At 40.2% G+C, this 17,320-nt stretch overlaps 1 protein-coding gene across 1 annotated transcript in view; it reads left to right on the top strand.

Moving 5' to 3' along the window:
* The first annotated feature begins 421 nt into the window (after window positions 1–421).
* LOC109411764 (gamma-aminobutyric acid type B receptor subunit 2) overlaps window positions 422–17,320 on the top strand; it is a 48,445-nt gene continuing 31,546 nt past the window's right edge. The window contains exon 1 of the mRNA XM_029864374.2: window positions 422–458. The gene's annotated coding sequence lies outside the window, so the exon portion shown is untranslated. The remainder of the gene's footprint in view (window positions 459–17,320) is intronic.

The raw sequence follows: 17,320 nt of genomic DNA on the forward strand, positions 1-17,320 counted from the left end.
AGCGCAACCTTCTTTCAAAATTGTTTATAAACAAATCGGAAAAGCCCGCCATAGGAAAACATGTGTTGCTCTTTTTCCCCTCCAAAACTCAGCGCATGCTTGCGAGATAACGTTCCAGCTGATTTCGTGCCTCTCTAGTGGATGCTGCGTGAGAGAAGAGAGCCTGTTGTCCACGTGTGAGCACTGACTGTTGGCGGGAAATGCACTCCATTCGTAATTAATAAAACAAATAGAAATGTGATGGTACAAGGCCGGTTTGAGGATGGGATTGTTTGGATTTCCCGCTTGTTTTTTCCGATTTGTCCCACGTTCGTTGATGGGAGAGCGTTGAGAGTGGGAAAATCCTCGATGGGAGAGGTTTTTGGGATGGAATTTCTTGTCCGTTCGTCTTGGAGATTCTCCAACTTAGTTGCATTAGGGACTCGGAGTTATTCGGTTGACACAAAACCGCGCTCGTGGTGATTTACTAGGGCCAGGGGAAGTGGAAGGGTTGCAATAGAAGGCCTTTCACCCAGTGAAGTGGACAAGTTGTTCTACTTTAAAGCTTCAATTTAATGGCTATTTGAGTTGGAGAAGTGAATCTCAAGCACACTCGTGGGGGTTGGAGCCAATTTGAACGGTGGTGGTCTACGTTGTGCCCGAAGATAAAGCAGACTGATGCAAAGGATGAAAATTTAAGTGTCTTTACCAGCACTTTTCGGATATTTCGAAATATTCTGTCCCACCGGAGGGAATTGTTTGTACAGATGTACTGCTGTGTTTGTGGATTTGCGAGCGGAATATCTACGGGGAAGCCGAATGTGTTGTGCATGGGGAGTGACAGATCAAGATAGAAGCATTAAAGGCTATAAATAAATCAAATCGTCCTTTGGTCGTGGTACGAGCTTTCATGGAAAATCAGGAATATGCAGTGGGAAAGTGGAGCAGTGCAATTGCCGGAGGCTGTTCGAGAGAATATCTGTTCCATCTAACGACCGATGATATGTTATTGCATTGGATTGGCTGTATATAGGGATAGCAGCAGGAAAAGCGGAAAAGTAGGACAGATTCTAATTCAAGTGCTTTGGCTTGTGCCACGATGGATGCGATGGGTGCAAGTGGATAGAGTTTAACGAGCTGCATTGGAGAGCCCTTGTGGGGGTAAATGCAATAAATTAAAATTCAATTGCAATGACACTGACTGACTGGAGGGCGCCCAGCGTTGTCTAGCATCATCTGTGTTCCGTCGTTTCGGATGGGAGGTGAATTGATGAACGTTTGAGAAATGAAGTTTGATCAAAATTTCGCTTATTTACGGTAGATCATGTGACTACAGTAATCTGTTAACGGACAAGGCTAACCATGGAGATGGAGACAACCCAAGTAACACACATGTTATATAAAAGTTACGACAGCGCAAGTTTTGGTTGTATAGAAGTTTATTTTACGTTATTTCAACACAATGTTAGAATTACGTAAAATAAACTTCTTTACAACCAAAACTTGCGCTGTCGTAACTCTATTATAACATGTGTGTTGCTTGGGAAGTGATATCAATTGTAGCGACAAATGTGATATGGATTGTGGCAGCCAACAGGAAACCTCTTCGTGAAATTACTGATGACCATGCGACTCCACCTAGGATTATGCCCCGACTAAGCAATAGTGGTCGCACATTTCAAGTTAAGATGATTTCATGAGTGTTTGTTCTGCCTGCTATGGGATGATGTATCAGAAGGCCGGCTCCAAAAGCACGTTACCCTCCATGTTGGACATTTGTACCGTAAAAATAAGCCTCTACCATCATCTACTTTCAGGAGAAGGAAGGAAATCAGGATTAGTGGACACCATACCAAATATACCCATATTGAATGGTTTTAGACCCTGAAACTCCATTAACCCTCTACAGGAAACCTTAAATTAAATAATGGTCCATTTCGGAAAGCTGGGGTCCATTTGGACCCCAAATTTGATCTTCTGTATCTTATGATCCTGACTTATTAGAAGATCGGTGTCTTCAGCAAAGTTATTAGGTTGGTCAATGACTTACAGATGCTGGGCTGTTTAATTCGGAATTTCATAAATCGGCACCAACATTTCAAAAGGGCGTAACTGCTTTTGCAACCAATGCCTTCTCATAGAGCTGTGAGTCGTATTTCATTCATCTCACGCAATTCACATCCATTAATCGAAAGAGGAGGATTTTATCTTTCTATTTGTGCTAGTGGATTGCTCGAGAGGGATGGGATACGCTCCACAGCTTTGTGAGAAGGCATTGGTTGTAAATGCAGTTACGCCCTTTTGAAATGTTGGTGCCGATATAGGTGGCGCTAGTGAGCATGTAAGTTTTAAGTATTTGAGCACATATATATCAAGATTCTGATCACATAGAAATTTGGTGTCTTGAAGTAAAGTATGTGGTAAAGTGTTAACTAATGATGAATCATTTGTTTGAAAATTTCACACATAGATGGCGCTACTGAGCGTTCAATTTTTATATCAATATATCTCAAGATCCCGATCACCTAGAATGATGGTATCTTCGGCAAAGTTGTTGAGTTACTCAAGGAGTGACAGATGCTGACCCGTTTGATCCGGAACTTGACACATAGGTGGCGCTAGTGAGCATGTAAGTATTAAGTATATGATCACATTTATATCAAGATCCTGATCACATAGAAATTTGGTATCTTTGGCAAAGTTGTTTATTGGGCCAAGTGTTTACTAATGATGAACCGTTTGTTTGGAAATTCCACATAGATGGCGCAACTAATCGTGCAAATTTAATATTTCATGTATGTCTGGATCCTAGAGAGCACCTAGAAAGATGATTACTCCGACAAAGTTGTTGAGTAGGTCAAGACTTACACAAGATGTGCCGTATGATTTGGAACTCCACGTATAGGTGGCGTTACTGAGCACGCATATTTCATATATCTTATATATCGCAGGAGTATGTAACCTGATCATAATCCTGCGATATATTGCACAGTTCGCACCAAATTGGACTGCACAGTATGAAAGTGTGATGGTTGAAAAGTGTGACGATAAGTGCAATCGGGCTGTCTGACAGCAGTTTGACGTCGAGCAATGTCAAAGATTAGCACGTGGTGTGTGATTCGCCTGATTCTTCCCCGCTTTTGTTTTGATTCTCATCCATCTGACAACTCTCCGATTAGACTTTCTCTCTTTTTTCTCACCCAGAGTCGGAGCCGAGCAGCCAGTTTTGCAGATTTGTGCGTTTCTTCTCATGGAAGAAGTTTGTGAAATGTGAAATTCAAGATGTTGATGTCGGCAACCGTGACCGAGCACAAAAATAGTGTGATAGCTGAAGTGCATCAAAAATCCATCTTTGAAAGCAACCAGCAATATAAGATATATGGAATATGCGTGCTCAGTAACGCCACCTATACGTGGAGCTCCAAATCATACTGCGCTTGAGTGAAAACAAATTTTAAATTTTACATATCTCAGGATCCTGATTATTTATAAATATGGTGTCTTCGGCAAAGTTGTAAACAAGCTGTAACTTCTTATTAAGTGCCCAAAAAATGTCAAACTTTGCCTGCAAGTTTCCCAGCTAGTTAGCTATAACTGGTACAAATTTGGGCTTGATTGATTAACTCTACATGAAGTTGAAGTGTTTCTAGTAAAATACTCCTTATTTCACTGCAGTTCATTAAACTACTACATCTTACGGTTAAGTTAACCAAATTTAATGAAATTTTGAAAATGTATGACTTATACATTGATCTTTGATTATCATTAGACTTGACTCAAATATATCTGAAGGAAAAAAAGTTACAGTTTGTTGAATACATTTTAAGATATTATAATCATTTGCAACCTATTGCAAGTTTGTAACTAGCGCCGCCTAGAGATGACTGTTAGTCCTTGACCAGTGTAACAGTATTGCCGAACACACCAATACTCAGAGTATTCAAAACCCTGAGATATATGGGTGAGAAATTGTGTCAGTGTTATGTCTGTTTGTCTCTGACATTTTAAGATGTGATGTCTTCAAGCTTTTTTTCGGGATCCACTGGTATGCGTTTGGTTCGTCAAAATATTTGAACAGTCCCCTGTGAACACTCTGCGTGTTCACTGAGTGGTGTTTTTTTTTTGAGTGCGTGCAGAAATTGTGCACTGGGATTATGACTTGCTGGCTCTCACTGCTCTCACGCAGGAGTCTAGTCACCCGCACACAAACTCTGCATTAGAGCAATTTTATGTTTTTAATTGTGCGTTCTCCTCTCCTTCTAAGAATCTTATGCGATATGAGATATACAAATTGCATGCTCACTGACGCCACCTATGAGCAAAATTCAGAGTAAAACGACTCAACATTTATAAGTTCTTGCAACTTATTGGCAGAATATTTTTTTTTCTAAATAATCTGAATCCTCATGTATAAATGATTCAAAATGTGTATGCTCACTAGCGTCATCTAGTAACAGAGGTTTGATTCAAGCGATCCAGTATCTGCAAATTCTTGACCTACCAAACATCTTTGCTAAAGATAGTAGAGACGATAAGAGAGTTAGTAGGATCCTGGGATATTTGAAGTATATAATTGGCATACTCAGTGGCGCCACCTATGTGTGGATTTCCGAAACAAATTTTGCATAATCTGTAAGTTCTTGATCTATTAAACAACTTTGCCGAACACGCCATACGCCATCTTTTTATGTGATCAGGATCCTGAGATATAAGAGATGTACATTTAGAATGCTCACTAGCGCCACCTGTGTGTGGAGTTTCAAATCAAACGGCCCATCATCTGGAAGTACTTGACCAACATAACAACTTTCTCGAAGACGTCATCTTTCTAAGTGATAAGGATCCAGTGATATATATGACATATTATGAGATACAAAATTTAGATGCACACTAGCACCACCTAGTGGTGAAATTTCAAATCAATCGATCCATTATCTGTAAGCGCTTCATTTGTCACAACAGATCTATCAACTGGTCGCAGTGACGTAGAAACCCAACAAGGAATAAAAAAAAAGCGCTTCACTTACTGAGCAACTTTCCCGAAGACGTGACGCTTCTACAAGCTATAGATCTTCCGATAATTTTGTTTTAAAACATTATATTACTAAGTTGTTAATTCCAAATAGAGCCATCTAGTGGGGAAATTTCGAATTAACCAATTCACCACCAGATGGTGCTTGGCCTACCGAATAAATTTGACGAAGACATGAATATTATAAAACAACAGAATTAAAAGATATAGATAATTCAATTTGGGGCCCAAATGGACCCAGCTATACAAAATCGCCCGGTTTGACATGGAATAAAAATCAAAGTATGCCATGAAATCAACTTTCTTCTTGCTTAAATAATAGAACTAGGTCTAGTTTGAAGGTATTGCAAAAATAAAGTCAATATGTTTCACCAAACTTGTTTGCCATTACTCCAAAGTTGCCAGGTATCCATTAGAAGGTTAAACAGCCGCCACCTTGGATTTTCGATCGCCATCCTGGATATTCTGGTCGCCATTTTCGAACTCCGGACATCTTCCTCATACCAAATATACCCATATTGCTTGGTTTGAGCACCTAAAACTCCATTAAACAGCCACCATCTTGAATATGGAGCCGTCATCTTGGATTCTAGACCGCCATTTATAAGAATTCTGGTCGCCATTTCAGGAGTCCAGACATCTTTCCCATACCAAATATACCCATAGTGCATTATAGAGTCTAAAAACCATTGAATAGCCGCCATATTGAATCTGGAGGTTTAACACTGCCATCATGCATTTTCTGATCACCATGTTTGGACTCCGGACATCTGAATCTTATACCCATACAATATATATTTATATAGCATGGAGAGCCTAAAACTTCATTAAACAGTCACCATCTTGAATTTTGAGCCATCACATTGGATTTAAGACCGCCATCTTGGATATTCTGGTCACCATTTTTGGAGTCTAGACTTCTTCCCTTGCTTCTTCCCTATACCAAAGACGAACCAACCAGCCAAGAGCTGAAAGTCTCTCTAATATAGCTAAATCAATCAATCAATATGCCCATATTGCATCTTGAATTTCGAGACGCCATCTTGGATATTTTAATCGTCATTTTTGGACTCCAGACATCTCCCCATAACAAGTATACCCATATGGCATGGTTGAAGAGCATAAAAGTCCATTAAACAACCGCGATCTTGAATTTGGAGCCGCCATCTTGGATTTTAGACCGTCATCGTGGATATTGTGGTCGCCATTTTTGGACTCCGGGAATCTTCCTCATACCAAATATACCCATATTGCACGGTTTTATAGCCTAAAGCTCTACTAAACAGCCGCCATCTTGAATTTGGAACCGCCATCTTGAATATTCGGCTGCCATCTTGAACTTTGGTCCAACATTGTGGAATTTCAGGTCAGCAGTGTTGATTCCTACACAAAATTCGTCAACCATTCGAGCTATATAATCCGAAAAATTGGCCAATGGAAAGTGCCTTAAAAGTGAGTGAACTTTTTTTGCGCACAGACATACATACATACACACATACAGACATCGTCTCAATTCGTCGAACTGAGTTGCTTGGTATATGTGACTTGACCCTCCGAGTCTTCTATCGAAAATTCGTTTTTTGAGTGAACATATAGCCTTCCAGTACACTTCGGTGTACGAGAAAGGCAAAAACGTATAAGGTGTACAGAAAACAAAGGCTTTTGCTCCTTAGTACAGCAGGTTAAGAACTTCAGAAGTCAGTTTCACAAAACTGCGCTGCGTGACTCTTCTGTGACATGTGGTCTTGAAATGCCCCTGAGATCTCTTGATACCGCGTTCGGACCCTCTGAAACATCTCTGGCACTTCTCTTTGGGGTACCACGATGGCGTCAAAGTTCTTTAAGGTGAAACTGGGACGAAGTCACAGCTCGCATTTTTCAAAGTACAAGTCTGAAGAACCAAATACTGGTTTACGCTGAAAAGTTGATCGAGTGGTTATCCGTACTATCGACCAACTTTTGTATTTGTATTTGTTCGAGGTGTGGCTTCATCAAACTTCCTTGTTAACCTTCCGGCAGTCGCGCGGTTTGCCACTACCGCGTCAATGCGGAGTACAAAAAGCGAGATTTTTTCAACGTGTTGTACAAAATACAACACCGCGATCGCTCGAGTGTTAAGGGGATTCAGGTTCCTCTCAGGAGGCTTCAACGGATTCCAAAAGGCCACAGGGGCGTTTCAGGGAGTCTCCGGAAGGTGCTTCAAAGTATAGATAGTAGAGTAAACATAGATCCGCGGGCATCACTGAGTGGTATGTTTCAAGCGTGTGACTAATAATTTTTAAAAGTGCGATGAGGGAATATGACGTCATGGGCTCCATTGATGTTGTCGGAGTCGTGACGTCATGCTCGTTTGGATACAGATTTTGACAGTTCGTTTGAATACAATGGATTCATCTTAGCACATCTATGTTTACTCTTCCATCTATACTTCAAAGGATCTCAGGGAGTTCCAGGGGTGTTCCTGTAGATTTTGGGATCATTTCAGAGAATTTCATGGGGTTCTGGAGGGCTCCAGGGGGTTCTGGTGCATTTAAGTATGTTTCAAGGGCATTATGGGGGTTTCGGAGGGTCTCAAGTGCGTTACATGGGTCTGATGAGAGTCTTAGGGGGATAACAGAGGCATTTCAGAGGCAGTAACAGGGGGTCACGTTGCATGGGATTCGAGGGAGTTTTAACCCTCTAATACCCAATCCCGCCTTTAGACGGGGTACAGTTTGAGCATTTTTGTAATTTTTGTTTCGTGGAAAATCTTTTTTTATATTTTTGGCTGATATTTAGGACTGTTCTGTATATCTCAAAATGGTTTTTGGTGTATTTTAAAGCGAATTTACATTTTTTTTAAATCATTGAAAAATTGATATTTTAGTTACCTTTTAGAAGTCATTGTTTATTTTGTATTGAATCGCTACAATTAACATATTTTAAATTTTTCCTTAATCACTCTATCCTTGTTTAATAGTTTAAGGGAATCGAATACACTCTTAAATTATTTTCCTTAAAATAATTCGTTCCCCAAATTGGCTTCCAGGAAAAATATAAAAGTGTGAGGATGTTCAAAAATAAAAATTAGAAAAATCAAAAACTGAAATTCACGAAATCGAGAATTAAAAAGAATCATCTTCCAAAACATGTTTAAATCGATTTTAGATGACGAAAAATGATATTTAGATCAAAATAAAAAAATTGGGTATTAGAGGGTTAAGGTGACTTGGTGCATCACAGAATTTCCATAGGAATCATTGACTTTTTAATTTTCAATGATTGTTTGCCTCGCGTTTTTGAAGTGATAAAAAACGGGAAATTTTGCAGTCACGCAGTAGAAAAAGTATCATCACACTCACCACGAGTGAGCATATGGGATGATACATTTTCATCCTAATTTGCGCTTTGGTAACTGAGTTTTATCACTTTGAAATTTCGAGCGAGATTTCAATGATGCTGATGACGCACTACGCGTCGTTAAGGGGATTTCGGAGGCATTTTAAGAAGCATCAGAAGATTTTTTGCGAGTTTTAGAGGAAATGTGATTTTGGTGGTCTTGGAGGGTCTCAGGTACGTTACATGGGGTCCATCGAGGATTTAGGGGGATTTCGGAAGTATTTCAAGATATTTCTGAGGATTTTTAGAGACAAAATGGCTTGAAACATATTGAAACGCCCCTGAAACGTCTTGAAACACCCCTAAAACCTCCATAATTCCATTGAAGTGCCTTTGAAATCTAAGTATTCCATTTGAAATGCCCCTGAAACCCCTTGTAAGGTTCCAGAAACCCTCTAAAATGCATCTTGAAACCCAAACGCCCCTGAAATGCTATCAAACGCTACTGAAATCTCTAGGAACGTCTTTGAAACGTTCCTGAAACAACCAGAAACTCTCTGAAATTCATTTGACATGCCTTGAAACGTCCTCAAAACCAGTGTTGAAAATTTTATTTCGTCATATCTAAATTCAATCGCCTACAGCTAATTTTAGAAGCTGAACCTGAGAATATGGTATATGAAAAACTTGTGCGGCTAGACCAGTTCTGCTAGAAAGTCACGGAAAAAACAATATTTTTCGAATATTTAAGGTAAATGTCACGGACCACCTTTGAAAAATGCTAAATGATATTCACCGTGAATATCATTTGGCATTTTTCAAAGGTAGTCCGTGACATTTACCTTAAATATTCGAAAAATAGTGGTTTTTCCGTGACTTTCTAGCAGAACTGGTATAGCTGCACAAGTCTTCCATATACCATATTCTCAGGTTCAGCCTCCAAAATGAGCTGTAGGTGATTGAATTTAGATATGACGAAATGAAATTTTCAACACTGCTCAAAACCCCTGAAAACGTCCCTGAAACCCCCTTAATACTATTGAAACACCTCAAAAATCTCCGTATTTTCATTGAAATGCCCACGACACCTGACGGAAAGCATTTGAAATCCCCTGAAACACCCCTGAATGCCTATGGAAACCTCTCTTTTGGGCTTTCTGGAAACTTCCCGGAAAGCCCCTTGGATCCATTTTAAATGCCAAGGAGCAAGATCTGATTTCGAGAACTAGATTCTCTCATTGAAGCCCTAGCTTTGCTTGAAATCGCCTCTTTTTAAGCCCGTTTTAATTTAAGCTCATTTTTAACTTATGCACCCCCAGCAATGGCATAAAAAAAGATTTTAGTGTACCTTGTACGGTAGTGAAGTCTGTGATATATTGTTCGCCTAAATTATTCTTTTCAGAATACGCGCTTTGTTAACGGACGAGTCAGCCTAGTGGAAGACCCAAGAGTAAAGAATGAACACTGTCCCCCCTGTGATTCAGGGGAGATTTAGGGGGTCCCAGGGGCATTTCAGGAGGTCTCACAGGATTCAAGAAGAGTTTCAGGGGATTTCAGGGAATCTCAGGGGATTTGAGAGGTTCTCTGAGGAGCCTCAGGGGTTGCCAAGGGAGTTCCAAGGGGTCTCAGGGGCGTTTCAGCTGGTCTTAGAAAGATTCAAGAGGGTTTCAAGGAGTTCCAGGTCAGGTCTTCAAGGGGTTCCAGAAAGCTTCAGGGGGTTTCAGGGGATTTTATGGAGGTTTCGGAGGGCTCCTGAGGGGTTTGAGAAGAGTTTCAGAGGGTCCCCGGGGCGTTTCAGGAAGTCTCAGGGGCGTTTCTAGAAACCTCAGAAGATTTCAGGGAGTACCAAAAGGTCTCAGGGCCATTTTAGGGGTTCTCACGGGCACTTCAGGAAGCCTCAGGGGGCACCACGGGAATTGCAGGGCTGTTTAAAGAGGTGTTCAAAACTATGGTTAAAATTATTAAAATTAGTTCAATTACATATAGATTTATGCAATACTAATTGATGAGTCTCTCGTTCTGCCGTCAAAAACATTAACAAAACTCACAAGTTCTTGCTTCAATATCGAAGGTGATTTTCTCTTGCAAAGTCAAGTTCCTTAGAAAGAGGAGGTGGGTTCTACCAGCAAGTTGTAAATTTTATGAGGAAACAAGTATTTGTTTGAAATCTGACGTTCAATTTGTTTCAAACAGCTTTATATTTATGGCCTGAACAAATTGACATTTTTAAATTTTACTTCAAAAGTTTTTGGATTTACCATTTTTTTCTACGTAGGGTAACCAGAAGGTGTCAGGGACGTTTAGATGGTTCTCAGGGAAGCCTAGGGAGAGTTTAGGAAGTTTAGTAGGTTTGATTTAGGAGGTCTTAGGGACGGTCGCTTCAGGAGTTCTCAGAGGCGTTTCAGAGTATCTCAAGGGACTCTAAGGAGATTATAGGGGATCTCAGGGGTGTTCCACGGAGTCTCAGGGGAGTTTTATGGCATCTGAGGGACATTTTAGAGGGCCTCCTGGGAGTTCTAGCTACGGGATGTTAGGAGCGTTTCAGGGGAATCCAGGGGGTTTTGGGAAGCGAGGTAACTGGAGGTCTCAAGGGCGTTTGAGGTGGTCTCAAGGGTCTTTGAGGTGGTCTCAAGGGTCTTTGAGGTGGTCCCGGGAGCATTTCAGTGGGTCTCACAGAATTCCAAAAGAGTTTCTGGGGGGTTTAAGGGAGGTTTCATTAGGTCTTAGAGGTTTACAGGGGAGTTCCAGGGGTTTTCAAGGGAGTTTCAAGGTATCTCAGGGGCGTTTCAGGTGATCTTAGAAGGTTCCAGAAGGGCTTCAAGTGGGCTCCAGGGTATCACATGGGCTTTTAAGGGGTGTGTCAGTGGGTTTAAGAGGGCTTCCAAGTAATCTCCAGTTGGCCTTGTGGAAAAGGCTTTTGATTGTCGATCCGGAGGCACAACATACACACTCATACAATGGCAGACGAATTGCCTTCTAATTACAAGTTTTCCTGTACGTTTTAGGGGGCCTCAAGCCGCAGCGTTCCAGGAGGACCCAGTGATTTTAGGGAAGGGAGGTAACTGGAGGTCTCAAGGGCGTTTGAGGTGGTCCTATGGGCATTTCAGGGTGTCTCACAGGATTCCAAAAGAATTTCTGGGGGGTTCAGGGAGTCTCAGGGGGTCCGAGAGGATTTCAGAAAAAAATCAGAGGTTTTTAAAGGAGTTCTAGGTGGTCTTAGGGGCGTTTCAGGGGATCTCAGAAGGTCCTTTGAGATTTTCAGGTGGGCTCCAGGGGATCACATGGGCGTTTTAGTGTGTTTAAGAGGGCTCCCAAGTAATCTCCAGTGTGGATAAGGATTTTGATCGCCAATCCGGAGACGGTGGGTTCGATTTCCGTTCCTGTCGGGAACTTGTCCCGACTTCCCTGGGCTTAGTGTATCATTGTGCTTGCCCCACAATATGCAGATTAATGTAATGACAGACAGACTTTCAATAGATAACTGCGGAAATGCTCAAAAACTGAACTAAGTTGAAGAAAGGCAGGCCAAGTTTCAGTGAGAACGTAAAGCCGCAAAGAATAATGAGAAGAATGGAAAAAAGCCTGAAATGCCCCTGAGGCCACCTAAAACCATTTGGGTGCCTTTTTTCTCAGGGGCTGTGGAACATTCCAGGGGGGAACAAGGAGGTCTCAGGGGCGGTTCAGGAGGTCTGATGGGTGTTTGAGGGGGTTTATGAGGATTCCAAGGAGGTTTCAGGAGGTTTTGTGAGGCTTCAGGAGGTTCCACGAGGTTTCAGAGCTGTTCCAGAAGGTCTCAGGGGTGTTACAGGATATCCCATGCAGTTTCAGGGATGTGTCAGAAGGTCTTAGAAGTGTTTTGGATGTCTCCGGTTCGTTTCAGAGGGTCTCAAATGGTCCCAGGGGGATTTCAGGTGGTTTCAGTAGGTTTCAGAGGATCTCTAAAGCGTTTTAGGGATCCTAATAGCCCAACTAACAATCAGTCACTCAAGCCCCTTTATGACAAATTAATTCACCATGATTCTGAATAACATTTGGATAACTTACAAGATTCGAACTCGAGACCCATCGATTGTCAGCCGTATGCTTTCCTATTTGCGCCATCCTAGAGATGATGAATTAAAGCACTCAAATCAAAACATAAGCTTCTCGTGGTTTAATAATGACCACACTTCGACTCGTATTCACTACTGCATAGAAGATTATGGTTAACAACTGAACAATACATTAATTCAGCTACTCTGCCGCGAATTGCATATCTGTCCCATTTGCATAGGAAATCCAGAAAAGATGGGACTGATATGCGATTTACGGCAGTACTGTTTAGTAAAAAACGTGCTTTTTTCATCCTGTACTCTGAGTCGAAGTATGATGAAATGAAAGCGCTTATTCGACTTGTGAAAAACACATTATTCAGATATATGTGCTAATTTGTACACAAACTTAAAAAGAAGCAGGTAAAGGTCATGTTAAACTATTTTGTAAAGGAATTGAAAGTCGAATAGAAATCTTATTAAACTCTTAAGAAGTTTTTTAAATAATCTTTGTTATTATCAATTCGAAAGGTTGCCATAGGCTACTTTTTCAAATTGAAAAGCATGTGTACAGCATAATTTTAGTTCAGCTATCATTACTATTATAAAGCAAACATTCAGCATGCATGCTTGTTTGTGGCTTGCAGGGCGGTCTCAGGGAGTCTCAGGGAGTCTCAGGAGCGATTCAGCCTCCCTAAACACCTCTGATACCACCAGGAACTTTCTTCTTTAAGGCTTCTCTGAATCAAAGTTGTAGCTGATAGAGTAGTCTAGGTCTAGGAGTACCATGGGTTAACAAATTGGTTAAAATTGTAAAAAAACGTTGTTTTCTCATAGTATTTCCCATACAAACTTTGAAGGGATTCTGCAGTCTCAAGTTTCAACCAAATCAGTTCAAATTTTTGGAGTAGCCATAGAATCTGGTTGCGAATAGAATATGCGGTTTGGAAAGTGGATAATGAAGTCCATGTGGATTAAGTCCGATCAGATTCCACATATTTTCGTGAATTATTTGCTTGTACTAAAGAACAGCGGCTGCCGGCTCAGCTACTAAAAGATTGCAAACAAGCATCATATGTGCCACCCGTCCGTATGTTCCGCTGTTCCGTAAACTCCATCCACTTGTGCAAACTCTTACGGAACCACGGAAAATTATCTGCTCGTTATGCTTTCATGCCTGATTTCTGATGGTTGGTTGCGCTTTGGGTTTTTGAGCAGAGCTGTTCGTTTTCATTTTGCCACATCCTTTCTCTCGCAGTACCAAGTGCAGTTCAGCGTAGGAACGTATACCTACACATACTTGCCCACTATTACACATGGTTCGCTTTTCGCGTTTGACTTGAAACAAAGGCTTTTCCGCTGAATTTGCTACCATTCTCATGCGGCCGTCACCTCGGAAGCTTTCGTCGAGGGTAGGGCGGGTTCAGTGGTGGTGTGAAGTGCTGTTGCCGGTGGCGGTTTAGTGAACCGTGGAAAATGCCGTGACCAAATCCGTGCCTATGTGGTAAGGATATGATCGGAAAGCAGCAATATTTTACCAAATAGTTTTCAAATATTTTAAAGATGAAAGTTTTCATTTGTTAAATAATCAACGGTCAGGCCTGTTGACATTGACATGATTGCCAACACAATTTTCAGACCATATTTTTTGCCATGCTATTTTCTTTGTTCTATCTTCAATTTTCTATCTTGTATGTTCATTATCTTCTCAACCATTTCTTTCTTCATCTATTTTCTCGTTTTTGTGTATCTTTCTGTTTTCTTCTTTTGAATTTATATATCTTCTCTTTGTATTCCCCATCATCTAATTTCTGTTTTCTATCTTCTATCTGCTCTATCTTGTCTATCTCATATCTTCTATTTTCTATTTTCTATTTATCTATTTTTTTTTATTTTTCTATTTTTTTATTTTTCTATTTTACTATTTTTCTATTTTACTATTTTTCTATTTTTCTATTTTTTTTATTTTTCTATTTTTCTATTTTCTCTTCAACGAGTCTTTATTATAGATTTGCTTTATGAAATATTTTTCCCCGTTACGAATGCATATTTTTAGTAATAGTTGTCATTAAATCTGAATCTTAGTGTCATATCTAGCCCACTGTGTGCCATCGCCGTACCTAGGTACCACACACATCTTCTAACGAGCACGGAAACGGTGCTAAACGGAAGCTGGATCGTATTTACCGTTCTTGGCGATTCGCCGCGCCGTCAGCATCATCACTATGGTAGGCCATGATGCATGACGACTGGGCCCGCCGGCCGTGCGCCTAGCCTACTGCAAACACACCCGCCGTCGAAGCGAAATTGCAAGCTTCATGGAAAACACCATCACGGCTGAAGGTTTTCCCGAGGGAAATTCCACCATCATTTTCCCCGTCGTCATCTAACCCCGAAGCCGATTCCAGTTAATAACGGACAGTTTGCTCTCGGGTTGTTTTAAGTTTCATCCTTTGCCCGACCGTTCTTGCCCATCCTACCCCACGTCGCTTTCACCGTCACCCTACCTAGCGAACTCCTTCCGAACAAACCCCATTAGAGTCGATTTAATATTTACTCTACACGACATATTTCCAATCTATTGTAGTAGTCACGTACCGAGTGGTTGTTGGGTTGCGAGATTAATAGCGAACAAGAGGCTGGAAGCAATGTCTGAAACTCAGAAAGATACAGGTCAGTTCTACTATGGTAAAGCAACCCATGCCAGACTACTAGTAGGCCGACCGGATATAAGGACAAGAGTGCTGCACTGTGGCTCCATTTGTTCGGAGTAGTGGTCACATCTCGCTTTTAACATTATTCAATAGATAATACATATATTCGAAAGTGACAAGGCATCGCATAGCCATAGCATAGCCATAGCATAGCCATAGCATAGCCATAGCATAGCCATAGCATAGCCATAGCATAGCCATAGCATAGCCATAGCATAGCCATAGCATAGCCATAGCATAGCCATAGCATAGCCATAGCATAGCCATAGCATAGCCATAGCATAGCCATAGCATAGCCATAGCATAGCCATAGCATAGCCATAGCATAGCCATAGCATAGCCATAGCATAGCCATAGCATAGCCATAGCATAGCCATAGCATAGCCATAGCATAGCCATAGCATAGCCATAGCATAGCCATAGCATAGCCATAGCATAGCCATAGCATAGCCATAACATAGCCATAGCATAGCCATAGCATAGCCATAGCATAGCCATAGCATAGCCATAGCATAGCCATAGCATAGCCATAGCATAGCCATAGCATAGCCATAGCATAGCCATAGCATAGCCATAGCATAGCCATAGCATAGCCATAGCATAGCCATAGCATAGCCATAGCATAGCCATAGCATAGCCATAGCATAGCCATAGCATAGCCAAGTTACATTTTAAGTTTTGTGCGGCTCTCTAAGAGGTTTTCATGATCAATTCAATAAAACTTGCAATAAAACTGATTAATACATCAAAACCTCTTGATAACCTCTTTAAGAGCATCAACCGGCTAGCAATACAACTGTTTCAAAACCTAGTTGAAAATTTTTCCATACTCGAAAAGAGGTTATGATGATTGTTGTTGTTTTTTTTATTTCAACAAAAATTATGACAGCTCAAAAAAACAGAGAAGCTTCTTCAACGTAAAGCTCAGGAAGAGATATTATTCGCAAGTAGAAAGCGATCATTTCATAGTAATAATTCAAGAGTTATATTGGTGCAAGGCTTATGCGCATTCAATTTTACCATGAATGTTGGGGTTGCAGAAGCATAAAATTAATACGCTTTGAAATTGGTGAATATTATCATCTTGGAATGAAATAAATCAATTTGTTAATTTAGTAAATCAATCTCGAATTACATGAAAACTCAGCTGAGAGAGTTTATTTATGTAAGCATGCCATGAAAATGACGGCAAACTATCAATTCGTTGCTAATTTGAGCAAATTAAACTATTTATGCAATTCAGTATCATCATTTCAATTTTATATAACTCATTTCAGTACCATAATGGCCATTTTTTCCGTACTGGTTCATTATGCAACTGAAATGAGATGCATAATGAAAAATAGTTGTATAATGTTCATAATGCAACTCATTTGAGATGCATTATGAATATTATGCAATACAAATGAGTTGCATTATGAAAAAAATCATTGCAAGCCTCGTTGGATAAATGTACGACTCATGCTGTAAAAATCAACTTTTTGCAACTTATTACATAAATAACTGTTTCCATTCACGTATCTGATTCTTCAATATGGCGACGACCATAATTAGCGAAAATAAAACGAAAGCAAATTCACTTTTATGATGACCGCAATAAACCTAGTAGTATCATAGTTTCTGATTTTCCACCAACAGATGTCGTTACTAATCGAACGGATCGCCATCTGTTGAGAGTTTGAACAGTTTTATTGTGGTAATAATGAATGCCAGAAGGTTTACATATCGGAGAGTTTTGTTTACTCTTAAAATCTGGCTTTATGGATATTTTCAAGTATACTATAAAACATTTCATCAATGGTTTTCATAAAAGTACTCATAAAACTGTGAATTCTTTATTATTGCTGTAATAAAATCCTAATAAAAACAAGCAAAACGAATCAGCAATGGAATTGTTACTTGGGTAGCCATATAACAATAGCATAGCCAAGTAACAATTTCATTGCTGATTAGTTTAGTTTGATTTTTATTAGGGTTTTATTACAGCAATAATTAAAACTCGCAGTTTTATGATTGCTTTTATGAAAACCATTGATAAAATGTTTTATAGTATACTTGAAAATATCCATAAAGACAGATTTTAAGAGTAAACAAAACTTTCCGATTTGTAAACCTTCTGGTAATCAATATTACCACAATAAAACTGTTAAAACTCTCAACAGATGGCGATCCGTTCGATTAGTAACGGCACCTGTGTGTGGAAAAGCAGAACTACGACATTTCTAGGTTTATTGCGGTAATCATAA

This window comes from Aedes albopictus, chromosome 2, assembly GCF_035046485.1.
Source record: "Aedes albopictus strain Foshan chromosome 2, AalbF5, whole genome shotgun sequence".
Classification (NCBI taxonomy): domain Eukaryota; kingdom Metazoa; phylum Arthropoda; class Insecta; order Diptera; family Culicidae; genus Aedes; species Aedes albopictus.